The sequence below is a fragment of the Chlorocebus sabaeus genome, chromosome 7, assembly GCF_047675955.1.
Source record: "Chlorocebus sabaeus isolate Y175 chromosome 7, mChlSab1.0.hap1, whole genome shotgun sequence".
NCBI classification, from domain to species: Eukaryota; Metazoa; Chordata; class Mammalia; order Primates; family Cercopithecidae; genus Chlorocebus; species Chlorocebus sabaeus.
This window is the reverse complement of record NC_132910.1, coordinates 65394568-65420870: the sequence shown is the minus strand read 5'-3', so window position 1 is coordinate 65420870 and position 26303 is coordinate 65394568. Positions and strand designations below refer to the sequence as shown.

General features: G+C 36.4%; 1 protein-coding gene and 1 long non-coding RNA gene across 4 annotated transcripts in view; one reads left to right on the top strand and one right to left on the bottom strand.

Annotated features, from left to right (window-relative positions):
* LOC103236146 (uncharacterized) overlaps window positions 1-26303 on the bottom strand; it is a 189237-nt gene that overhangs the window by 104911 nt on the left and 58023 nt on the right. Inside the window, exon 2 of the long non-coding RNA XR_005238193.2 lies at window positions 25421-25647. This is a non-coding gene — a long non-coding RNA (uncharacterized lncRNA). The remainder of the gene's footprint in view (window positions 1-25420; window positions 25648-26303) is intronic.
* ARSJ (arylsulfatase family member J) overlaps window positions 1-26303 on the top strand; it is a 76828-nt gene that overhangs the window by 33616 nt on the left and 16909 nt on the right. The window lies entirely within an intron of this gene.

Sequence of the window (26303 nt, the reverse complement as noted above, 5' to 3'; positions counted from 1 at the left end):
AGCATAAAGCAGGCAGATGAAAAAGTGAAGCAAAAGACAACTAGAAAATGGTGGAGGGATAAACTCTGGCTTTCTTTTTACTTTGTCTCACCCAGCCAGGGGAACATAGCTAAAAGTGACTTACAGAAGTGACTCACATCCAAATAACCACAAAACAAATTATTTTTAAACCAAGAAGAAAAAGCAATTCTTAAGGGGGGGAAAAAAATGTTTAAAGAGAAGGAAAGTATTTTATGAGAAATTGCTTTCTTAGATCACTCTGCCTGAAACTATGAACAAACTGACATTTGTAAGCCCCCAAGAATCCTGTCAACCACCAAGATTGTTGGTTCAAATCAGAAAATAAGTTGTGTGGAATTACTTGGGAGAATTATTTTTCTTTTCATCAGGAAGCAAGTGAGAAGAAATCAAAGGACAGACAAAATACAAGTATACCGCGTACTTCTAAACAATGGTTGTTATATCTATTTATATAAATGTCAGATACATAAAAGTAAACTGCATTGAGAATTTTAACATGTAAATGTAGCAATGGAATTTATGATAGCAGTTAAGCTGGTTTTCTCAGAGTTGTTTATAATGCCTTTTTTGAAATAATGAGCTCCCTCAAAAAAAAAATTCCCCTATAGCATGAATGTCTTAGGATCAATTCTATTTGTACTCAAGTATTGTCCATAACTCTACCAATCAATGTTGATTCTAACTATTAAAAGTTTACTTACTTCTGTCATCTCTAGTGTCATTGTCAGGAATTAGCATTTGAAGAGACACCACAAAAGGGCCAGGCATGGTAGCTCTTACTTGTAATTCCAGCACTTTAGGAGGCCGATGTGGGAGGATCACTTGAGCCCAGGAGTTTGATACTAGTCTAGGCAACATAGTGAGACCCCCTTGTTGCAAAAAATACAATTAGCTGGGTGTGGTGGCACATACCTATAGTCCCAGCTTCTAGGAAGGCTGAGGTGGGAGGATTGCTTGAACCCAGGAGGTCAGTGAGCTATGATTTCACCATTGCACTCCAGCCTGGGTGACAGAGATCCTGTCTCTTAAAATATGTCTACATATTTTTAAAAAGAGACACCAACAAAGAGCATACGAGTTTCTACTTAGACTTCAAAAATATCTGTACTATTTTTACTCTTGTTAAAATGTAACTTCAAAAGGTAAATAAATTATTCTTATTCATATATAAACATGTCAAATATTTTATTTATTTAAGTCATTAATTAAGGACAGAACAATTAAGATGCCAATACAAATTCAAATGGGAATTTGAAGACAGGTAGATAGACATACAGATATAGATATATAGATATACACACACACACACACATATATATGCAATCAGGAATGTTAAAATGAATTTGTTAATAATTATAAAATGTTAATAATCATAGGCAACAAAATATAATGTTAGGATTCATCTTTTCTAGAGGGTAGAAATCAGTTGTACCTCTCCTGAACAAAATTCATTTCCATTGCTATGGCAAAAATCATTGGTATTACTCTCAATCTTCTACCACTTAACTTCTACACCTATTAAGCTATAAAACAGTCTAGTCAATCATAAAACTCACACCCCTATAGAGTGGATGATCCCCTGAGAGCTGTTAGAACACTCTACCTCCTGGCATTTTCCTGAAAGGAAACCCTGTTATCTCTTTGGCCTGTTTCTAGATCTTGGACAATATGTTCTCGACACTGCATATAATTTTATTGGACATGTTGTTTTAACTAATTTTATTTTAGTTAATGGATCTCTTTTGGTAACTAGATGAGTCTAAAATTATGAGATCATTTTTCTTGAGGAAAACTAAGATACCTGCCTACCTGACAGGGAACTATGAGATTAACGTAGTAGTCTCAAACTTTTAAGAGAGCTATTCGTTTCTCTCTCTCTTTTTTTTTCCATCATTGGCTGTTCAAATTGGAATCCCACATGTCATCCTGCCTCTTGTATATTCATCTTCCGCATCCCAAACACATAGATCCATACAGATTCATAAATAAACACACACATATATACACGCATCCCTTATTTGGCCCTGTCACATCTACCTGCAAATTATTTCCTAAAGATCACTTCTCAGAGTCTCCTGGTTCGAAGCCACAACCCAAACCACAAACATCACTTGCTTTTGCAGCAGCATTCATACTGTTTCCTCTTTGCTACCAAAATTCCATTCTCTCTAAGTCAACCAGAGAGATTTGTAAAACTTAAATTAGATCACATTTCTCCCCAAATTTTTAATGTCTTTGCCATTTCAATGAGAATAAAATACAAATTGCATGACTTGGCCTACAAGGCATGACATACTCTAATCCCTGCCTACCTCCCTGGCCTTGTTGCCTGCCATCTTCCCTAATTCTGTTCTCCAGCCTGTCTTGCTCTCTGTTCATGAACATACTGATCTGATTCCCAGCTCAGGATCCTTATGTCTACCATTCCTTCTGCTTGAATGACTTTTCCCATATCTGCCCTTGACTGACTCCATCTCATTATTCAGGTGTCAGCTCAAAAGCTACACCCTCAAACAAGTCTCCCTTCCCACCTTTTTTAATATAACTGCCTTCTGTCACTCTCTGCCATTAGCTTCTTTTGCTTTTTCCCATAGCAGTTATCACTAGCTGAATTTTCTTGGTTGCAAAGTGGTTTAATTTTTTTTATCATCTGGCTCCCCCTGTGGGAAGTGAGAAGCCCTGTCTCATCTATACTAGTACCTGGCACAAAGTAGTGTTCACTTAATAGTTTTTAAAACAAAGGAGAGGTCAGTCCCAGGAAAATGTATTTGAGATATTTACAGAGGAATTCTGCTCAGTTGGGGAATCCAAACTGCTTCCTGTCATGTGACAGAACATCACAGAATGGTACTCAGGGCAGTCATGATCCTAGAGCCCTGTGTCAAGGAGAGCAAGAAGTGTGGCAAGGATTCCTGCACAGGGCTGTAGCAGATAATGTAGGAGTAGAAGACACAAGTCAGATCTTAAGATGTGAGCTAAGATATGAAGCACTGATTCAAGAGCATATGATTCCCAAGAGAAAAAACAAGAGCAAAGAGGGTTGAAATTGGAGGCTATGGCACATGTTGGCTACTCTTAACTTTTAAAGTTGTCTAAGCAAGTTTCAGTCCACAGTGATGCACTTTGACCAAAAGGAGGTTAGTGGCTTCCATATAAACCCTGACACTGATTGGGTTGAACTGTATTGGGATCCACCAAAGAGATTCAAAATCTACCTTTATGAATTAATATCTTGAAATTCTTAGTAGAAAGATGTTTTGCACTGCACGTTGTTACTTTTTTTTAATAGCTAGGTAAATTTCTGTCTCATAAGGCAAGATATTTTCTTCACATATATCTATTAGCTGCACCAAAGGGATAACAATTATTCTTAGTTATGATAGAACATATATCATGCATCCTATTTAGTAATTTTAAAAGAAACGTGTGGTAAATTTTCTTCATATTTTTTAAAATCACTTTTCCATTTTAAGGAAAACCTCTGAAATTCTAGCAGCATTGTTTGTTGTACATATGCCAAGTTAAAAAGGAAATCTGGAAAGATCACTCAGAACCACTGCATGCTGAAACTGAAGAACATTCCAAGTTCTTGTTGATTGTATTCTACCTTGTGCTTAAAGGGGAGAGGAAAGTCCATGACAGAGATGGCATTCGAAGTGGCCTGTAAATGTGGAAATGGTTCCAGATCAAAGATTTATTCCAACTAAAGTCCTAGGAGTGATATTGCTTGGGGTTTATTTGGAACAGAGAGGAAATGGGCATTTGTGACTTGGGTTTGTGGAAGGTTTCAGCCATAATTTCAAGAGTCTAGTATTCTGAGATATCTATATTTTGGGTACTTTGTAGGTTAACTGGTTTTATTTAGCAGTAGGATTACATCATTGGGCTTTACTTATAAAATATTGATCTGGAAGCTGTTTGTTAAATTAATTTGAGCAGAAGGACATGGGAAATGAGAAGTAGGAGTGGAAACATAAATTTAGAAGCTATTAAGTTCTGCCATGATCTGACCTTTCATTGCTTTTCCAACCTTTATCACTCACTACTCATTCTTTACATTCCAGTTAAACTTGGCTGTTCTTGCACTCTTGGACTTTTCAAATTCACCTCATTTACTTAACAAGATTCCTTGTAACTGGAATCCAGTCTGCCTTCCTAGGTATCTTAACATTCTAAACAGTCTAGTCATACTTCAAGGATTTCAAGTTGTTGATACCTCTGTCACGTCCTCCACCCTCTACCCCTGAACCTCTGCTTTCTGGAAACATGTCCTTCTTACATGTTTTCACTTTCTAAAACTCCAATTTCTAGTCTGTAATAATTAATGTTATCTGCCTCAGAATTCTGCTAAAGTAGATAATGAATGAAAAGATTTTTAAGCATTCTTGTTTTGAATTGTTGCATCTTAACTTGGTAATATTAATTTAACATTTTGCCTTGCTGACAGTAATTTGCATATATAAATTAGTGATTTATCTAGATCATAATTTAATTAACATTGGAAATTATGTGTTTATTTCATTTCTACTGCAGAGTTTAGTTTGGTGCCTTATACATTATATATTTAATTCCTGTTTTGATTTTGAATTTAATGACATTTTGTAATTTGTAACAGCACATCTATCTTAAATTATTATTTTGATAATGCTCTTAAATGTTCTACAATGTTATTAAATTTTTGAGGGCTTCTTGGCAATACACTGATACTACACACAAGTTGTTTGAAGGCATATAGCCATGCCTTCTCGTCTTTGCATTATCCTATTAAATTCCTAGTAAATTTTCTTCCATGTGGTAGAAACCAAATAAACATTTTCTGAATCAAAACATGAACACAAAGAAGTGACTCTTGTATGCTTTAAAATTACTGGAGGTACAAAAAAACTACACTTTGGATTGTTCAAGTATGTAACTGCAAAGTGTTTGTTTTGTTTTGCAACTTTGCAATGTCCTTAGAAACTGAAAAGTGCATTGTATTTTCAGAATATGGAGTGTATTCTCATGTTGCTGCATATGTCACATTTATATCTAGAAAGAATTCATTCACCTTCTCTAGAAATATATGTGTAGCTTCTACAATGTTCCCAAGTCTGTGAGGAGTGCAGAAGTTTAGATATAGAACCAAATCAAAAGATCTATTTGCTCTCTGTCATAACTCTTTGAAGGCTACTCAGCTACCTGACCACCTTCTTTTTCTCTGTAACCTGGAGGTTTACTTCAGAGAGGACATTGAAGAAAATGGAAGAGAAAAAGAAATCAGTTGTGTAAAGGACCTCTAAGACCCTACCCTAAGAGTAATTTGCCTTAACATATATGCCCAGACTCCACAAGTATGCATGTTGCCTGTAAAAAAAAATTTGAATTCAAGATGAAAAAAAAATTATCTTATTTTAAAATTTTAACCCATTTTGAATTTACTTTTTAATGTAACTCTTCTTAGAGCCAGTTCTACACATAGTTTTAGAGTGGGTGAAATCCAGCTTTGGTAGTTCCACCTCCTTCTTTGGATACTCTGTCTTTATCCACTTTTTTTTTTTTTTTTTTTTTTTGTAAGTTCCAGGGTACATGTGCAGGATGTGCAGATTTGTTACATAGGTAAACGTGTGCCATGGTGGTTTGCTGCACCTGTCAAAACATCACCTAAATATTAAGCACAGCATGCATTAGCTATTTTTTCCTGTTGTTCTCCCTCCCCACAACCCCTACCCCCTACAGGCCCCAGTGTGTGTTGTTCCCCTCCTTATGTTCACATGTTCCCATTGTTCAACTTCCACTTGTAAGTAAGAACATGCACTGTTTGGTTTTCTGTTCCTGCATTAGTTTGCTGAAGATAATGGTTTCCAGCTCCATCCATGTCCCTGCAAAGGACATGATCTCATTCCTTTTTAAGGCTGCATAGTATTCCATGGTGTATATGTACCACATTTTCTTTATCCAGTCTATCAATGATGGTCATTTGGGTTGATTCCATGTGTTTGCTATTGTGAATAGTGCTGCAATGAACATATGCATGCATGTATCTTTATAACGCAATGATTTACATTCCTTTGAGTACAAGCCTAGAAATGAGATTGCTGGGGCAAGTGGTATTTTTGGTTCTAGGTCTTTGAGGAATCACCACCCTGTCTTCCACAATAGTTGAACTAATTTACATTTCCACCAGCAGTGTAAAAGTGTTCTTATTTCTCCACAGCCTCCCCAGCATCTGTTGTTTCTTGATGTTTTAATAATTGCCATTCTGATTGGCATGAGATGGTATCTCATTGTGTTTTGATTTGCATTTCTCTAATGATCAGTGATGTTGAGCTCTTTTCATATGTTTGTTGGCTACATAAACGTCTTTTTTTGAGGAATGTTTGTTCATCTACTTTACCCCATTTTTAATGGGGTAGTTTTTGTTTTTGTTTTTTCCTTGTAAATTTGTTTAAATTCTTTGTAGATTCTAGATACCTCTGTAATCTACCTTTGTAGATTCTGGATATTACATCATTACAGATGGACAGATTGCAAAAATTTTCTCACATTCTGTAGGTTGCCTGTACACTCTGATGATAGTTTCTTTTGCTGTGAAGCTCTTTAGTTTAATTAGATTCCTTTTGTCAATTTTTGCTTTTGCTGCAATTGTTTTTGATGTTTCCATCATGAAATCTTTGCCCATGCCTGTGTCCTAAATGGTATTGCCTAGATTTTCTTCTAGGTTTTTTATGGTTTGGGGTTTTACACTTAAGTCTTTAATTGATCTTGAGTTAATTTTTGTATAAAGTGTCCTAAGGGGTCCAGTTTCAATTTTCTGCATGTGGCTAGCCAGTTCTCCCAGCACCATTTATTACATAGGGAATCCTTTCCCCATTGCTTGTTTTTGTCAGGTTTTTTGAAGATCAGATGGTTGTAGATGTGTGGTCTTGTTTCTGAGTTATCTATTCTGTTCCATCGGTCTGTGTCTGTTTTTGTACTAGTACCATGCTGTTTTGGTTACTGTATCCTCACAGTATAGTTTGAAGTCAGATAGGATGATACTTCCAGGTTTGTTCTTTTTACTTAAGATTATTCTGGGTATACCAGCTCTTCTTTGGTTCCATATAAATTTTAAAGTAGTTTTTCTAGTTCTCTGAAGAATGTCAATGGTAATTTAATGGGAATACCATTGAATATGCAAATTACTTTAGTCAGTATGTCCATTTTCATATTGATTCTTCCTATCCATGAGCATGGAATGTTTTTCGATTTGTTTTTGTCCTCTCTGATTTCCTTGAGCAGTGGTTTGTAGTTCTCCTTGAAGAGGTCTTTCCCTTCCCTTATTAGCTGTATTCTTACATATTTTATTCTCTTTGTAGCAGTTGTGAATGGGAGTTCATTCATGATTTGGTTCTCTGCTTCTCTGCTGTTGGTGTATAGGAATGCCTGAGATTTTTGCACATTGATTTTGTATCCTGAGACTTTGCTTAAGTTACTTATCAGCTTAAGTAACTTTTAGGCTGAGATGATGGGATTTTCTAGATATAGGATCATGTCATTTGCCTCCTCTGTTTCTATATGAATACACTTTATTTCTTTCTCTTGCCTGATTGCCCTGGTCAGAACTTCCAATACTATGTTGAATAGGAGTGGTGAGAAAGGGCATCCTTTTCTTGTGGCCATTTTAAGGAGAATGCTTCCAGCTTTTGCTAATTCAGTATGATATTGACTGTGGGTTTGTCATAAATGGTTCTCATTATTTTGAGGTATGCTCCATCAATACCTACTTTATTAACCATATTTTCTAGGCATCTGGAGCTTTTCTGTGGCTTTGATTCAGTAGGATCTAATTCTTCCTAAGGGTTCGTGTTCTTGTGTGTCACTACAGGATCATTAGCATGATTTGAACACTTATTTGTGGTCAAAAGTGGTGGGAAAAGTATAACATAAATAATGTGTGAACATTGAGAATCTCTGGCCCTTGCATAGAGCAGATATTGAAGGAAATGAATCTTCCCAGTACCACTGGAATTACAACCCGAATATGTTCATAATCAGTGAATATTACTTATTGAGTAAACATATTTATTAATAAATGATGGCATATGCTTTTCTATGTTGGTTAATTTTCTTTGAAAATAGTTTTGTATATGTGTTGAATTTTACAAGATTGTGTGCTCTTAGCTGCAGTAATGTTCTTGTTTCTCAGACTCAGTACAGTATAAGGAAAAGCAAGGACGTGAACATATGAACAGATGTTAAAGACACATTAATATTTTATCTGAAATCACCAAATGTTTATTGTATTCTCAGAGGTGATTTTTTTTTAACGTTTTGCTTCATTATTATTCTGCTTTTATGAGTTCCAAAATAAAAATACTTTGGTATTTGGGCTATAATAAAGTAGCATCACCTTTATGATTAATGCCAGTGCCCTTCTAATTATTTTTAGATTAAGGAAAGCCTACAATGAATCTGATTCTGATTTGACAGGGAGGCATGCTGCCTTTTAAAATATTTTTAATAACTAATTTTGTGGTTAGATTGTTTTAGTGTAGTAAAAAAGTAGAACTGAATTTTTTTTAAACTTAGTTCATTATTTTTCATTCTAGCTGTTAAAAATTTGTCTTCTTTACATAGCAACATTCTCTAGTCAAATCAAAATGTTTAATGAAAAAATATTTTTCTGTCTTGATGGGTTATAGTGGAGAAGATTATGTTGTCTTCATTTTATGAACATGAATTATAAACAAAATCTGTAATTTTTTTATATTATTTTTCTGGTTTTTAGTACTTAAATCTCATATAGTATCCTGCCCAATGACATATAAACCATAAAAATTCAACAAATATCACTTATCAGTGATGAGTCTGTTTTTCAAGGCAAATTTACTTGTTTATAATAGTTAATTTTACTGTCTTTTCCACTCTGCCATGCTTCTACATTAATGCTTTTACTAATGCTGCACCATTTGAGTTACACTGTGCATCAGGCACTGTACAATACATCAACACAGTGATAAAGATGCAAAAAAAGGCCCTGGCTGCATGGAGCCTGACATCCTAGTGGGCAGTGAATGAGGGGCAAGCAACAACAGTATGATCATTTTAGAATATGCTAAAATGGAAATGAACAGGCTGATTTGATAGCAAATACTATTTAACATTCAACATTCACTTCTTCATGTATTTATACATTTATTTGTTGAATAGCTATTATGTACGCCAGAAATTACAAATTCAAGTGCTTATATATGAAGTGTGGGAAGCAGCTACCTAATGGAAGTCGTACATGTGTTTTTCAAGTAGTCTTTATTTCATATTTTACTGCTAAATCAGATTCTCCCTTGGAATACATCTGACCCACTTGTGGTTACCACAACGTGCAAATGTCTTTTTTGGGGGGATAGCAGATACATCCTTTTTCTTTTGAATGGCAGCCTGTTCCATGGACATACATACACAGAAAATGAATTCATCTACTTATTTACTCATTCATTCAATGACCTTTTAAGTGATAATTTTATTTCAGAATGTATGTACAAAGGGGAGAGCCACAATGGTAAGACTCAGATACTACTCTTTACTAACTTATAAGCCACATGACATGAACTCTTTCCTTATTTTTTCTGTCTAGTCAGCCAGAACTAGCTTCCTCCTCTTTAGAACACCCAAAGGGTTTTCTGTCTCGTGTACATTTCTATGTCTTGTCCTTCTTATTTAGCTCCTTTTTATATATCTTGCTTGACATTCCTCACGGCATCAAAAACTGTGCCTTACTCACCGAAGTTGCTCAATAAATGTTTACTATATGAATGAGGAAAAGATCAAACTAAGTCAGAGCTGTTGCCCATATGATCACAGTGCTTTTTGTAGGTGACATCATATTTTGCATTTATTTACATTGCAAATTATCACGAGGATATAACAGACAGTACCTTCTCCAATTATTTGGTTTTGACATTTAATTTTCTGACTAGCTATCCTTAGTTAATTACCTCAGTGTTGAAAGAATGTTTAAAATACATTTTAAAGTTTTATACAGACTTTCAGAAGGAAAGTAATTTGAAATCCAGACATTGCTAATTCCCATTTTAGCGAAAGTTTGAGAATCATAGTATATACTTAGGCTAAATGGGAAAGTAGAGAAATAATTGACCAATCCATCAAATTAAGAAAATAGATTAATTTCTAATTCAGATTTGCACTGGAAAAGTGACTTAGTTTGCTCTTATTTCTTGGGTCAATTAATATCCCAGTGTAGTAAAAGATATATCCCAAGGTTTAGAATACACAATTTAAAATTATTAATTAAGAAATTTTTTGTTAATACCTAGTAGACATACATATTTTCAGGATGCATGTGAAATTATATTAAATTATCACATTTCTGTTTACATTATATTTATATTAAATTATCACATGTAGCCTGAAAATATGCACATCTAATAGGTATCAATAAAATACACTCATATAATCCAATCAAGGTAAATGGGATATTCATCTTAAATATTCATCTTCATAATAGGAACATTCAAATTATTCTCTTCTAGCTCTTTGGAAATGTACGATCAATTAATATTGACTATAGGCACCTTACTGACTTTACTGGTGATCACCAATCTACTCTCAATCTACTTCAATCTCAAAGACATGATAATTTTTAGCTCCCATATATGAGTGGAAACTTGCAAAATTTATCTTTCTGTGCCTGACCTCTTTTACTTAATATAAAGACCTCCAATTCCATCCATGTTGCTGGAAATGACAGGAGTTAATTCTTTTTTATTGATGAATAATTCTCTTGTGTGTACCTATATACCACATTTTTTTTATCTATTAATGAACATTTAGGTTGATTTCATATTTTGATTATTACAAATATTGCTGCAATAAACATGGGAGTACAGATGTATCTTCAATATATTTAGTATACACCCAGCTGTGGAATTTGCTGGATTACATGGTAGCTCTAGTTTTAGTTGTTTGGGAAACCTCCATAGTGTTTTCCATAGTGGGTGTACTAATGTATATTTCCACCAGCAGTGTACAAAGTTCTCTTTCTCCACATCCTTGCCAGCATCCGTTATTTACTGTCCTTTTGATATGAGTCATTTTAATTGGAGTGTATCTTAATTTTGTGTCCTGCAACTTTACTGAATTCCTTTATCAATTCCAACAGTTTTTTGGTAGTCTTCAGGCATTTCTAAATACAAGACCATGTTGTCTGCATGCTAGGTAAATTTGACTTCTTTTTTGCCAATTTGGATGCTTTTTCTTTCTTTCTCTTGCCTAATTGCTCTGGCCAGGACTTCCACTATTATGTTTAATAAACATAATTCTGCAAAAATGCTAAAAACAGGAATCCTTGTGCCGTTTCAGATCTGAGAGGAAAAGCTTTTAATTTTTCCTTGTTCAGTATGATGTTGACTATGGGTTTATCATATATATGACTTTTATTATTTTAAAGTATGTTCCTTCATACCCAGTTTGGTGAAGGTTTGTCATATGTTGAATTTTATCGGAAGTTTTTTCAGCATCTATTAAAATCATAATATGGGTTTTTTCCTTGCTTCTGTTAATGTGATATAATTTATTGTGATAATTGTTCTGTTAATATAATAAGTAATTCATTCATTTACTTATTTTGAGCCATCCTTGCATCCCTAGGATGAAATCCCACTTGATCATTGTGAAAACCTTTTTAATGAGGAGTTGAATTGAGTTTGCCAGGATTTGTTGATAATTTTTGCATCCCTGTTCATCACTGATATTGGCCTGTAGTTTTCCTTTTTTGTTGTATGTCTGTCTGGTTTTGGTATCAGAGCAACACTGGCCTGATAGCATAAGCTTTAATGCATTCTCTTTTCTTTGATTTTTTTTTTTTTTTTTTGAAGATTTGTAGTATAATTAGTAATGGTTTCTCTTTAAATGTTTGATAAAATTCACCAGTGAAGCCATGAGGGTTTTTCTTAGACGAGAGACATTTTATTACAGTTTCGATCTCGTTACCTATAGGTTTGCTGAGATTTTCTGTTTCTTCATGGTTCTATTTTGGCAGGCTGTATGCATCTACCAATTTATCCATGTATTCTAGGTTTTCTAACTTGTTGGCATAAAGTTGTTTGTAATAGTCTCTAAAGATTCTTTATATTACTGTGGTCTCATTTGTTATGTCTCCTTTTTTGTTTCTGATTTTATTTATTTAGGTCTTCTCTGTTTTCTTTTCAGTCTAGCTTAAAAGTTTGTCAATTCTGTTTATCTCTTCAAAATACCAACTTTTCACTTAAGTGATCTTCTGTATTGTTTTGTTAGCTCAATTTTACTTATTTACAATCTGACCTTTAGTATTTCTTTTCTTCTACTAAGGTTGAGTTTAATTTGCTCTTGATTTTCTATTTCTTAAGGTGCATCATTAGATTGTTTATCTGAAGTTTTTCTACTTTTCTTACATAGGCATTTATTGCTATAAACTTTCCTCTTCATACTGTTTTTGCTGTGTTCCATAGATTTGGGTATGTTATATATCAATTTTAATTTGTTTGGAGAAAATTTAAATTTTTCTTCTTAATTTCTTCTTTGACTCACTGGTCATTCAGGAGCATGTGTTTGTGCAGTTTCCAAGGTTCCCCTTGCAGTTGATTTCTGGTTTTATTCCATATTGGTCAAAAAATATATTTGATATGATTTCTACTGTATTGGATTTTTCGAGACTTGTTTGTTGCCTAAGATATGGCCTATTCTGGAAAATGTTCCATTTGCTGATGAAAATAATATGTATTCTGGGTTAAACATTTTGTATATGTCAATTAGGGCTATTAGTCTAATGTCTAGTTTAACTTTTTTGTTGTTGTTGATTTTCTATCTGGATAATTTGTCTATTACTGAGAGCGGGGTGTTGAAGTTCCCTACTGTGATTACATTACAGTTCATCATTACCTTTAGATCTACTAATATTTGCTTTATATACATGGGAGCTCTGGTGTTCAGTGCATAGATATTTACAGTTGTAGTCTCTTGCTAAATTGGCCACTTTATCATTACACGGTGACCTTTTTTGTCAGTTTTTACTGTCTTTGATTTGTAGTCTATTTTTATCTGATATAAGTATAGAAAGTATAGCTACTCCTGGTCTTTTTAAGTTTCTAGTTGCATGGACTATCTTTTTCCATTCCTTTGCTTTCAGTTTATGTGGGTCATTATAGTTGAAGTCTTGGTTTCTTGCAAGCAGCATGGAAGTATACAGTTCCAGCCATAGTTTGTTTATTTGTTATGAATTCTCATCATTCTTTACTGATTGGGATTAATTATTTCATTACACCTGTGTTTACATTTTGGTTTATTTTGATTCAGGTATTAAAATTACATTTTAGTGTCTCCTGGATCGAGCTATTTCTTGTGTTTCCATTCGATTCTAATTGTTATTATTATTTTTTATATCTTATTTATTTGGTCTTGCAATTATTACCTTTTTCTTGCAAATACCCTGAGCCTCTTGACATGAGGTCCTGCCTGCATGTAAGGCTTGCTTGCTCAGAGGAGAAACATATTTAACCTCTCCAGATTCCAAAATAATTTAAAATGTATTTTTAATCATAACTGGTAAAAATAGTTTATTGAAGACATTCACTTTTATAGAAATACTAGTAACATAAAATGAGGCATGGAGTATGGGAGATTACATCTTCTTTTTTAAGGGTGGCATTACTCTACTGTAAGCAGATGGAAACAATGGCTGCTCCTTTCATAGCTCAAATAGCCTCCTTCTTCTGTACCCTTTATGTTGTGGTTATCTCATTAATTCCTTTTCCTTCTTCTTTTCACTTAATCTTGGATCACAGTAGGTCCAAGAGGAGAGTAAAGTTGTTAATGAAGAGGAATATTCTATTCTTGTTTTTCTTCTTGCTTAAAATGTAGAATGTCAACCAAAGTAAAAGGGTAGCCTTTTATGTACATTTATTTATGCTTCAAAATTTTAGAATTAAGTTATTAAAAAAAGATCACTTTCAAACTGGGGGCTGTAATAATTTACTAATAGTAAAAACTACCAATTATTGAATGTTTATTGTGATCGTTAATATGGGGTGTCAATTTGATCGGATTGAAGGATACAAAATATTAATCCTGAGTATGTCTGTGAGGGCGTTGCTAAAGGAGATTAACATTTGAGTCTGGCAACCCACCCTTAATCTGGTGGGCACAATCTAATCAGCTGGCAGCAAATATAAAGCAGGCAGCAAAACATGGAAAGGTGAGACTGGCCTAGCCTCCAAGCCTACATCATTCTCCCATACTGCATACTTCCTGTGCTCAAACATCAGACTCCAAGTCCTTCAGTTTTGGGACTCTGACTGACTCTCCTTGCTCCTTAGCTTGCAGACAGCCTATTGTGGGACCTTGTGATTGGGTAAGTTAATACTTACTAAACTCCCATTTCTATTAGTTCTGTCCCTCTAGAGAACCCTGACTAATACAGATTTGGGTACCAGGGATGGCTCTAGAGGAATAGAATATTAAGGATAGAGTTCTTTCATTGGTTTTGGGGTTTCTAGAGTTGGCTCCTTAATTTGATTAGACCCCAAAATGCTAAGGACTCTACTTCTAATAGCATAGAGAACACTGATAGCCCTTGACATGAACTGTTTAGACACTTGTGCAAAATCAATGCATTTGACACTCCTGATTCACTCACTACTTGTGAGAGGCAAGGAGTTTAGTGACTTTATACATAATACCTTTGACCATATGTGGAGAACCAAGGAACATAATTAAGCTGGTTGGTTGTTCCTAAGTTCAGTTGACAAACTGATGAAAGATAATGATGAACTAAGAGATTCTGTCCCATGGCTTCAGAAGTAGATACTGAGCCTCAACTCTGCTAAGATTGCCCTGAGTGAGAGTCTTATCTCCTGTAGAGAAAGAGCTGAAATTATGGAAAAACAGACACAAACTCTTATCATGAGAGTGGCTGACATGCCAAAAAAGGTGCATGCAGAGCCTCACCAGGTGTCTACTGTTAAAGTGAGGGCACTGATTGGAAAAGAATGGGACCCTACAACTTGGAATGGGGACGTGTGTGTGGACCCTGATAAAGCTGGGGACACTGAGTTTGTAAACTCTGATGAACCTTTTTTGCCAAAAGGGACAACTTCCCCATCCCCAGTAGTGGCAACATCCCCCCCCGCCCCAACCCATGCTGCCATCAGCCTTTCCACCTTTGTCTGAGGAGATAAACCCTGTGCTGCCTGAGGCAACAGTGATGGCCTCCCCTGAGGCAGTTGCCAGGCAAGATAATGATTCTCCTCAAGAGCCACCCCAACACCCCTGTTTCTTTCTAGACCTATAACTAGACTAAAGTCCCAGTGGGCCCCTAGAGGTGAGTTTCAGAGAGTAACCCATGAGGAGATGTGCTACACTCAAAAAGTATGTTTTGAATTCTCTAATTTATATAAACAGCAATCTGGAGAAGAGGCATGGGAATGGATATTAAGGGTACCGGATAATGGTAGAAGAAACATAGAGTTGGATCAGGCTAAATTTCTTGATTTGGGCCCACTAAGTAGGTACTCTGCTTTTAATATTATAGCTCGAGGAGTCAAAAAAGGTTTTAATTGTTTATTTGTTTGGTTAGCTAAATATGAATTTAAAGATGGTCCACTGTGAGCAAAGTGGAAATGCCTGATCTCCCCTGGTTTAATGTAGAAGAAGGGATCCAAAGGCTTAGGGAGATTGGGATGGTGGAGTGGATTTTTCATTCCTATTCATTCCAGCTGGGAGGGTCTAGAAGACATACCCTTGATCAATGCCTTGCAAAACAGATTTGTGAGGGCAGTATCTGCATCTTTGAAGAGCCCTGTAATTGCTCTTCTCTGTATGTCAGATCTAACAGTGGGAACCACAGTCACTCAACTACAAAATGTAAACACAATGGGAATAATTGGATCCTGAGGTGGCAGGGGCCAAGTGGCAGCACTCAACCATCAAAGGCAAGGTGGGTGTAGCCACCATAATGGACAGCAGAGACAAAGCAGCAATCAGAATGGCCTGACTCGTGTAGACCTCTAGCACTGGCTAATTAATCACAGTGTTCCTAGAAGTAAAATTGATAGGAAGCCTACTGCATTCCTACTTCATTTATATAATGAGAAAACTTCTAGGTCAAATGGACAAAAGACTATTTTGAATTCTAAAAACAGAGAATCACAGCTCCTCAATCAATTTCCAGACTTTATCTATTTACACACCCCAAACCCCTTGAATGAAGGGGAGGCTGGTTCCTCTTGAGCAAGGACCCCACTACATTACAGACATTTTATGCAATGAATCTTTCTCCCATCCTTCCCTAAGGAGACTTCCGGCCTTTTACAAGGGTAACTGAGCATTGAGGAAAGGGAAATAATCAGACATTTCTGGGACTACTGGACACTGGCTCTGAGCTGACATTAATTCCGGGGAACCCAAAACATCCTGTGGTCCTCCAGTTAAAGTAGGGGCTTATGAAGGTCAGGTAATTAATGGGATTTTAGCTCAGGTCTGACTCACAGCAGGTCCAATGTGTCCCCAGACTCATTCTATGGTCATTTCCCCAGTACCAGAATGCATAACTGGCACAGACATACTTAGCAGCTGGCAGAACCCACACATTGGCTTCCTGACTGGTAGGATAAGGGCTATTATGGTGGGAAAGGCCAAATGGGATCCATTAAAGCTGCCTCTACCTAGAAAAATAGTGAGTCAAAAATAATATTGTGTCCCTGGATGGATTGCAGAGATTAGTGTCACCATCAAGGACTTGAAAGATGCGGGGGTGGTGATTCCCACCGCATCCCCATTGAACTCTTCCATTTGGCCTGTGTAGAAGACAGATGGATCTTGGAGAATGACAATGGATTCTCCTAAGCATAAGCAGGTAGCTGATTCCAACTGTAGCTGCTGTACCAGATGTGGTTTCATTGCTTGACAAAATTAATACATCTCCTGGTACCTGGTATGCAACCACTGACTTGCCAAATGCCCTTTTCTCCATTCCTGTCCATAAGGTCCCCCAGAAGCAATTTTCCTTCAGCTTGTAAGACCAACAGTATACCTTTACTGTCCTATGTCAGGGGTATATCAACTCTCCAGCTTTGTGTGATAATCTTATTCAGAGAGAACTTGATCACTTCTTGTTTCTGCAAGATATCACACTGGTCCATTACATTGATGACATTATGCTGATTGGATCCAGTGAACAAGAAGTAGCAAACACACTAAACTTATTGGTGAGACAGTTGTGTGTCAGACGATGGGAAATAGGGGGAAATCCAACTAAAATTCAGGGACCTTCTACCTCAGTAAAATTTCTGTGAGTCCAGTGGTGTGGGCTCCAGTGGAGTGAAGTCTGTCATGATATTCCTTCTAAGGTGAAGGATAAGTTGCCACATTTGGCCCCTCCTACAACCATGGCTAATGGATTTTTGAGGCAACACATTCCTCTGACCCTTTTATTGAATGACCCAAAAGGCTACGAGTTTTGAGTGGGGTCCAGAACAAGAGAACGCTCTGCAACAGGTCCAGGCTGCTGTGCAAGCTGCTCTGCTACTTGGACCATATGACCCAGCAGATTCAATGGAGTTTGAGGTGGCAGTGGCAGATAGGGATGCTGTTTGGAGCCTTTGGCAGGCTCCCATAAGTGAATCACAGCAGAAGCCTCTAAGATTTTGGAGCAGTACCCTGCCATCTTCTGCAGATAACTACTCTCCTTTTGAGAGACAGCTCTTGACCTGTTACTTGGCTTTGGTGGAAACTGAACATTTGACTATGGGTCATCAAGTCACCATGTGACCTGAAGTGCCTATCATGAACTGGGTGCTTTCTGACCCATCTACCCATAAAGTGGGTTGTGCACAGCAGCATTCCATCATCGAATGGAAGTGGTATGTACATGATCTAGCTCTAGTAGGTCCTGAAGGCACAAGTAAGTTACATGAGGAAGTGGCTCAAATACCAATGGTCTCCACTGCTGCCACCCTGCCTTCTCTCCCCAGCATGCACCAATGGCCTTATGGGGAGTTCTCTATGATCAGTTGATAAAGGAAGAGAAGACTAGGGTCTGGTTCATAGTAGTTCTGCACAATATGCAGACACCACCCAAAAGTGGACAGCTGCAGCACTCTAGCTCCTTTCTAGGACATCCCCAAAGGACAGAGGTGAAGGGAAATCTTCTAGTGGGCAGAAATTTGAGGAGTGCACCTGGTTGTGCACTTTGCATGGAAGGAGAAATGGCTGGATGTGTAATTATATACTGTTTCATGGGTTGTCGCCAATGGTTTGGATGGATGGTCAGGGACTTGGAAGAAGCATGACTGGAAAATTGGTGACACAGAAATTTGAGGAATAGGTTTGTGGATGGACCTCTCTGAGTGGTCAAAAACTGTGAAGATATTTGTATCCCATGTGAGTGCTCACCAACAGGTGACCTCAGCAGAGGAGGATTTTAATAATCAAGTGGATAGGGTAACCCGTTCTGTAGCCACCACTCAGCCTCTTTCCCCAGCCATCCCTGTCATTGCCCAATGGGCCCATGAACAAAGTGGCCATGGTGGCAGGGATGGAGGTTATGCATGGGCTCAGCAACATGGACTTCCACGAAGCAAGGCTGACCTGGCTACAGCCACTGTTGAGTGCCCAATTTGCCAGCAGCAGAGACCAACACTGAGCCCTTGATATGCTGATCAGCCAGCTACATGGTGGCAGGTTGATTATATTGGACCTCTTGCATCACGTAAAGGGCAGAGGTTTGTCCTCACTGGAATAGACATTTACTCCAGATATGGCTTTGCCTATCCTGCACACAATGCTTCTGCCAAGACTACCATCTGTGGGTTTGTGGGATGCCTCATCCACCATCATGGTATTCCATACAGTATTGCCTCTGACAAAGGCACTCACTTTACAGCTAAAGCAGTGTGGCAGTGGACTCATGCTCATGGAATTCATTGGTCTTACCCTGTTCCCTATCATCCTGAAGCAGCTAGATTGATAGAATGGTGGAATGGCCTTTTGAAATCACAATTACAATGCTAACTAGGTGACAATACTTTGCAGGGCTGGGGCAAAGTTCTCCAGAAGGCCATGTATGCTCTGAATCAGTGTCCAATATATGGTACTGTGTCTCCCATAGCCAGGATTCACGGGTCCAGGAATCAAGGGGTGGGAGTGGAATAGGTACCATTCGCCATCACCCCTGTGATCCACTAGCAAAATTTTTGCTCCCTGTTCCTGCGACATTACCTTCTGCTGGCCTAGAGATCTTACTTCTAGAGGGAGGAACGCTGCCACCAGGAGACTTAAAGATTCTATTAAACTGGAAGTTAAGAGTGCCACCTGGACACTTTGGGTTCCTCCTACCTTTAAGTCAACAGGCTAAGAAAGGAGTTAGTGTTGGCTGGGGTGATTGACCCGGACTATCAAGATGAAATTAGTCTACTACTGCATAATGGAGGTAAGGAAGAGTATGCATGGATACAGGAGGTCCATTAGGTTGTCTCTCAGTATTACCACGCCCTGTGATTAAGGTCAATGGGAAACTACAACAGCCCAATCCAGGCAGAACTACAAATGTTCCAGACCCCTCAGGAATGAAGGTTTGGGTCAGTCCACCAGAAAACAAACAAACAAACAAACACAACCTGCTGAAGTGCTTGCAGAGGGCAAAGGTAATACAGAATGTGTAGTAGAAGAAGGTAGTCATCAATATCAGCTACGACCACGTGACCAGCTGCAGAAACAAGGACTGTAACTGTCATGAGTACTTCCTCCCTCTTTTGTTAAGAACATGTTTGTGCATGTATAACACTTATGCTAAGAAAATATCTTCATTTTCTTTTCTTTTCCTTTATCGTGTGTCATAAGATTTGTTGACTTTTAAGTATTGTTTTTTAAGCTTTTAAGTATTGTTAAAACTTTATGTAATAGTGTAATTGTATAAAGTATAATTACATTGCAACTTTATGTAATTTAAGTATTGTTAAAACTTTATGTAATAGTGTTTGAGTGGGGATTGGTGCACTTCTGGTTGTATGAAGGATAGTTGTATTATGTTAGGTGTAATTGTGACCTTATTATTGTCTTATTTGAAGATTATCAGGAGATGTGTATGGGTTCAAGTTGACAAGGGGTGGACTTGTAATGGTTAATACTGAGTGTCAACTTGATTGGATTGAAGGATACAAAGTATTGATCCTGGGTGTGTCTGTGAGGGTGTTGCCTAAAGAGATTAACATTTCAGTCAGTGGGCTAGGAAAGACGGACCCACCCTTAATCTGGTGGGCACCATCTAATCACTTGCCGGTGAATACAAAGCAGGCAGAAAAACGTGAAAAGGAGAGACTGGCCTAGCCTCCCAGCCTAAATCTTTCTTCCATGCTGGATGCTTCCTGCCCTTGAACATTGGACTCCAAGTTCTTCAGTTCTGGGACTCTGACTGGCTCTCCCTGCTCCTCATCTCGCAGACAGCCTATTGTGGAACCTTGTGATTGTGTAAGTTAATACTTAACATATATATATGTATACACATATACATATATATATATCCTATTAGTTCTGTCCCACTAGAAAACTCTGATACACTTATAAAATGTCAAGTGCATTACAAACATTATAATATTTAATTCTCAAGATAATCCAAGGTAATAGATTCTATTATTAGTATATTATCTATGAGAAAACAAAGCACAGAGAAGACAAATTCACTTTGATAATTAGCTCCAGAACTAAACTTGAACCTATGCAGTCTTACGCTAGAGAAATGTGATCCAATAGAACTTTTATTTTATAGCAATTTTATTTTTATGGAAATTTTATTTTAAAGGATCATTTTATTTTTGTAGGAATGTTCTACATTTTCACTCTCCAATACAGTACCCACTAGCCACAAATGGCTATTGAACATCTGAAATATGGCTAATATAACTAAGAAACTGAATTTTCATTTTATTTAGTTAAATTACTTTTAATGTAAATAGCTGCTCGTCGGTAGTGCCTCCCATGTTCGACAGTGCAGATCTGCAGCCTAATTCTAAATCACTGCATTCTACCACCTCCCTTAATTTTAAACATGGACAATGGCAGTGCAAATAGGATGCTGGAAAGGATGCTGGAAATGTATACACCATTGACAATATTTGTTTACTAAGAAAATTTTAAAAGAAACTAAAGAACAAAAACTTTCCTGTTTACCATTTTATTGAGCAATAGAGAAAATCTAATGCTAATTAGAGAAACTTGTTTACAATTTTCAGTGTGAAATAAAACTTTTTTCCTCTTTCTTAATTTGTGTCTCATATTTTCTTCTGCAGAACAAGTAGAATTCAGTTTACTCTGATCTACATAGGCTGAAATCTAAGAGCTATTTTCCTCAAAATTTTGCTTCTATATTATTTTTTATTCCCTGAAATTTCAAGAAATATCAAAGGCATTCAAGAATAATGTATTTCTAAGACACTTTAAAGGTATCTTTTATTATTCCAATAAATAGTTTGCATTAGCCTTCTATAGAGAAAGAGAACAGTAGGATGTATATAAACAGACAGAAATAAATTTATTTTAAGGAATTGGCTCATTCAGCCATAGAGACTAGCAAGCCCAAAATCTACAGGATAGGCCAGCAGGCTGGAGACCCAGGGGAGGAAGAACCAGTGCAGCAGTTCAAGTCCTAAGGCAACCTGCCGGCAGAATTCCATCTTCTTCAGGAGACATCAGTCATTTTTTATTAAGGCTTTTCACTAATTCAGAGAGGCCCATCCACATTATGAGGGTAATCTGTTTTACTCAAAGTCAACTGACTTAAATTATAATCTCATCTTTAAATATACTTTTACAGAAACATCTAGAACACTATCTGGTTACCATATCCTAGCCAAGTTGACATACAAAATTAAACTTTATATAGGTCATTTAACATTTCTGTATGTAGTACAACAAATTGCACTGATCCATGGAGTACCCTGGAAAGAATCTGACTCATACTAAAGAAAATTGCTTTCATATAACCAAGCAAAATTGGCATGTTTAACAAATCACCAGATAGAGCATTCTAAATTGTTACACTGTTTCATATTACTCTAAAATCTGTTTGATGCTATCTAATTATTATCAAATAGCACTTTCTTGTTTTCTATAATGTATAAGTAAAAGCATGAAGACAGCTGTAAATATTGTCATTTTCCAGGTAGTGAAAATATAACAGTGATTGATCAGAGTTGAATCTACCATTATGTCCATCAACTATAGAACATGTCTAATATATTTGCAGGAAATATAGTGCATAGCAATAGAGCTGATGGGATGATATCTTGTTACACATTTCATAATTAAACATGGACCAATAGTAAATCATAAAGAATAATTAGAATATTTGTTAGTAATCCTCCTATTTACATATCAAATATGAAAATTAAGTGTTAAATTATATTTCTTTGTTGATTACAAACTCTTAGTAATTGAAGCTATTTAAAATTGAATAACAATATTTGATTCGGGCTGGTCTGTAATTTCACACCATGAATTTCAGCACAGTACTTTTCTAACATATTATCTTTGACTAAGGCATGAGATTTTACTTAATCAGAAAATGTCCCTTGGGAAGAGAATTAGAGACAGAGATACTTCCTTGATTTTTAAAATGTTCTTTCTTGTAGTAGACATTACTTCACCTTCCTCACAAACTATGTTGTTGATACTGCTTTCTTTCACATTCGTATGGGGAAGTTGGATCACAAGATAAAGAAACAACTGCCCTGTCCATGTCATTCAAGCATGATGGCTATTATTTGATTTCTTCTTAGAACTATTTGAGAATTCCTTACATATAGTCTAAACTATTTGCCCATTTATTTAGACTCACTGGCCACCTGAAGTTTTCACCAAGGTATTCCATTCTTGGTTGTTGTGCCCAGGTTGCCTGCATGTGGCTATTGTGAAAGATGAAATTGTATGTCATATTTGGCTGAGAAACTGCTAGATGTAGTCTTTATTTCAGTAGTTTGCAAAAAAAATAAAAAATAAAAATAAAAAAAGCCGGCCTCAAAATGCAGTAGCAATCTAAGAAGAGAAACTAGGCTATGTGACAAGTTGAATTAACACAAGGCTAGCGAGATTATTCCTAAAGTAATGGATTAATATTCACTAAGCTGGTGGCTTTGTTTACAGCCTGGGTAGATAAAATTCACCATAACAAGCCATTGAATCTAACTGGCTTTGTGATATCTAGAGCCTAGAGCCTTGGTTAAAAGTTACATTCCTTATGCTTTTAAATACATTTTGTAGTTTCAGGTGAATAACTTTGAGAGCCTTTGCCCCTTCTCAGTCAATGTTAAAACGGAAAAGCTATCATCCAAGATAATAAGAAAAAGAGCTTATATAAGCAAAAAGAATCTTAACTAAGGAATCTTAACTAAGTCTTTTACTAACACACATCCCACCCCAAAGTCCTAACAGACCTGTTCTTTGTATACTTCCTTCTGTTACTGAAATGAGTAATACTCAGCACAGTTTATGGAAGTTACAAAGCACATATGTCAGCACGATTCTTTTCTCTCAAGGCTTGTAATCAATTTTTTATGGCCCATGGTTTTATTTAAGTTTGAAGCTTATGATTTTTTAGTTCTTTATTTTGCTTTCACAGTTACAATTATTTGAAGTGTGTGTATGTGTGTGTATGTGTGTGTGTGTTTTTCAGGGAATTATAAACAATATATTTCACTCTTTCTTTGTTGGATGAATCTAAATCAACTCCATGCAGCACCTATACAGTCCAGCTATCTCAGGTCATGTAGCAAGCTCAGCTTTAATATTCCAGGCTGTTATTATTAATGCCATTTCTCTTTATTTAATGTCTTCTAATGCTTGTCAGTGCTTCAGATTAAATTGTTCGAGAATATGAATGTGACATTTGTGGTTTCCTGGGCCTCACTGATACTTAAAACTTCTAAAACTTCATTTTTACTCTAAAATAGGATGATGTATATAAAATGCTTGCCAGATTGACTTTCTCATAGTTGACACTCAAAATAGACAATGCTCAGAACTCTTGTCCCCTCATGGACTTCGATAATAACTACATGCCACACTTCTGTCAGCCTCCAAAGAGACTTACAGCCTTCTGAATTCTTTATGATTTGTCTTTTTAAACAAATGTTTAATTTTAGGAGAATTTAGTCTATATTTCAGCTTTTAGTGGCTAATAAAAGTCATTGACTTACAGAATGTTAGAACTGAAACCCCCTTGAGGCTCCCTAATTTCAGACTCCTTATTTGATAGAAGAAATTTTGTTAGTGTTTTGAAGAGTTTTCTTAATGTCGACTGGGATGTTTCTTTAGGGTATCACCAATAGTTATTTGGACTTGTTTCTGAAAACATAGTATTGTCCACAATGTATAGGGATGTTGCAAAGTGATCTGGATGATTTTTGTTGTGTTTTATGAATGTGTGTTTTGAGTCTGCTCATCTGCATCTATTACCTACTGATGCTTTTCTATAGAATATTTTACATTTGAACACTCATGCAAACATGAATACTCTGTGGAAACCTTTTTATCCTCACCAAAATCATCTTGTATAAGAGTTAGAGAACAATTATGATCTTTGGCAAAACAGTGTTTTTAATTTTTTTAACTCTCAGAAACTGTAACTGTCAGCTCTAAGTTCCTACTCCAACAAATATATGAAAGAATATTAATCGGTCCTCTCTTTCATTAAAATGTGAAGGGGTAGACAGCATGGTATACAATACACAAGAAGGAAGTGCTTTATTTCTATAGAAGCAGCTTGTTTCTAGCTCCTGCCAAAAAAAAAAAAAAAAAAAAAAAAAACCTCTTTAATAAAACTTGACCATACTCACTTTACAAGCAGGGTTCCTGCTAGGTACAAAAATACTTCAACACCCAACATTTCTTAGCCTTTTTCAGGCTGCCCTCCTGCATTTACCTATCTTTCAGGTTCCTCTCCTTGTCATGCTGAGTCATGAGCCCCTTCTTTCTCCACAACATTCTCAGTGCTTTTCTAAGGCATTACTAATTTTTCTAAAAACATGGGGTTGTGTTGCATAGCAACAACCTTCTGCCATCTCTTTGCCTCCCCACCTCACACACTGCCCCTTCCCAAAGCCCACACCATCACACATGTCCCTTCTACTTCATATGGATAGAGAAATCTAGGTTTAGAAAGGATAAGCGAAAGAGCCAAATGATGGAACGTGACCTGAAAGTCATGTGGTCTGACTACATTCGGGGCTCCTTTGGTTACTTTCACAATATCAACAATAACAGTTTGTTGAGCACGTTGTAATTTATGTAGATATTTCATTTACATTAACACATGTAATCTTTTAAAACAAGCTTGTGAAGTAAATAGTATTGATCCACTTTACAGAATCAGATGTGAATACATAGAGAAGTGACTTACCTAAGTCTATGGTGTAACTTTGCGTCATCTTGGTTTGGCCTTTTCTTTGAGATTTCACTATGTAAGACTGGTTTCTATTTCTAGTAGTCCAGTAGTCTTTCAAGGATTTCAGTTTGTTATTAGGATTTCACAGCCTCATGATCACTGATTTCTGCAACTGAGCCCTTGGTCTCAGCTGAATCTCATCTTCTAGTCTAGGACTACACATATCTCAGCTTCAGGGCAACCTAGATAGGAAAAATATGGTATTTATACAGTTATTTATTTTTAACTTTTTGTAAAAACCAGAGCCAAATGCTCTAAAAGTTGAAGAAAGCAATATGGAAAAATTTCACCACTGACATGAATGATGCCAGGATCAGCCTAATATTTTGGCATTAAAGATAATTTAAAGAAAAAATGTTCTAGGCATGGTGACATGTGCCTGTAGTACCAGCTACTCAGGAGGCAGAGGTGGGAGGATCACTTAAACCTGGGAGGTTGAGGTTGCACTGAACTGTGATCATGCCACTGCACTCCAGCCAGGATGACAGAATGAGACCCTGTCTCAAAATAATAATAATATTTTTTATCTTACTACAGCATCTGTAATGGATTCAGTATTAGAATTGAAAATCCAAATCTCATATTCTTTTTACTGCAAAACACTGTATCATAAAATCATGTTATTTAGGTTTTATAATGTGAGATTTTTAAAATCTAAAGAAAGAATGTTTGACATAAATTGTCATTAATATATCTATTCAGAAAATTTTAACCATAAAATAATTTAAAGAAATTTTAGACATTAGCAGTTCTCAAACTTTCTGGCATTAGGACCCATTTGTATTCTTAAAAATCACTGAAGACCCCAAACAACTTTCATTTATCTGAGTTACATCTA